The sequence below is a fragment of the Austrofundulus limnaeus genome, unplaced genomic scaffold, assembly GCF_001266775.1.
Source record: "Austrofundulus limnaeus strain Quisiro unplaced genomic scaffold, Austrofundulus_limnaeus-1.0 Scaffold153, whole genome shotgun sequence".
NCBI lineage: Eukaryota > Metazoa > Chordata > Actinopteri > Cyprinodontiformes > Rivulidae > Austrofundulus > Austrofundulus limnaeus.
In genome coordinates this window covers 1,278,547-1,279,862 of record NW_013952555.1, presented here as the reverse complement: position 1 = coordinate 1,279,862, position 1,316 = coordinate 1,278,547, and the positions used below count along the sequence as shown (strand labels likewise).

At 44.2% G+C, this 1,316-nt stretch overlaps 1 protein-coding gene across 1 annotated transcript in view; it reads left to right on the top strand.

Annotated features, from left to right (window-relative positions):
- The window catches only part of si:ch211-212d10.2 (Rieske domain-containing protein), a 7,299-nt gene that overhangs the window by 744 nt on the left and 5,239 nt on the right, over window positions 1-1,316 (top strand). The gene's annotated exons all lie outside the window — the stretch shown is intronic.

The window sequence follows — 1,316 nt, the reverse complement described above, 5'->3', positions numbered from 1 at the left end:
CTGTCCACTGCTGCTGGTTGAATTTCCAAAATTAAACAAGCTGCAACATTTTATTTTCCCAGATAAACATGGTGTTTATCAACAGGCAGTCTTCGGGCCTATTTTGACCTTCTGGGTGCAGAGGGGATGTGGTTCAGGGAGCAGTGTGTAGACTCAGTAACCCTCCTGCTGTGTTTCAGTCAAMTTTGACCACTTTATGTTTTTGAAAAAAAAAAGTTTATTTGATCATTTCACAAGTTTATTTACACAAATTATCCCAATAGATAAAAAAATTGATCATTTTAAATCAGTTTTGTATTTATTATTTGACACCCACTGTCTAAATCAGGGGTTCTCWAACATTTTGGGTCTGGGGACCCCTTACAAGGGTAAAAAAATTCCAGGGACCCCCTCATAAACCCCATGCTGTTTTAAAAGATAATTTATTGTCATTTCAACCCCTAAATGCCATGGAAATGTATATATTTTATTTCACTTGCAAGGACCACACCATGGTAAGAGTTTAAAAATTTTATTGAAGGAAAGGGGTCGAAGGGTAGTGGGATGAATGATGAAGTGTCTGGGGAGGTACGTCGAAGGAGGCTTGAGGAGAAGACTCAGAGTGGGGCATAGACTTCAGGAAGGATGCTTTCCTGAGCCTGCTTTGGACCCCCCAGCTGGAACCTGAAAAGGAATGGATGAGGAGGTAGTTTGAGGTAGGGATGGAGGAGAAAGAAAGAAGCAGAGATGGGGGGTGGGTGGGATAAAGGGATGAGGGAGGGATGAAGGGAGGAAGGGATGAGGGAAGGGACGAAGGGATGAGGGAAGGGTGAAGGGAGTGAAGAAGGTGACGCAATGAGGGCTTACAGAGGGGCTTAAGTGGGGTGAAAGGGGAGGGTTGGTGTCGAGACAGCGAGCTAAGGGCAGACGCCAGGTGAGGTGAGTTTAAATAGACGACGACTGATTGCTGCAGGTGAGAGGCGTGGTCCTGCTCACGAACCTAAGTTAATGTCTTAACTTCATTAAGTTTATGTTTGTTTTATTGGTTCATTTTTCTCCATGCATTTTTAAAAATAAAAAACAAATTAAMTATGTAGTGAAATTTTTTGAGGACCCCTGGGGGTCCAGGGACCCCAGTTTGAGAACCTCTGGTCTAAAATGACTGATCATTAAAATCACACTGGATAGGCCTACTAGTCAATCAGAAACTGGGTGGGGCAAGGGCAGTTACAGGGGACGGGAACACAGGGGCATTGGCTCCAGATGAAATCTGATTGGCCTCCTGAAGTCCCCCTGTCCTGTCAGTCATCTCTGTCCTTTTAGGATAGTGATGATGG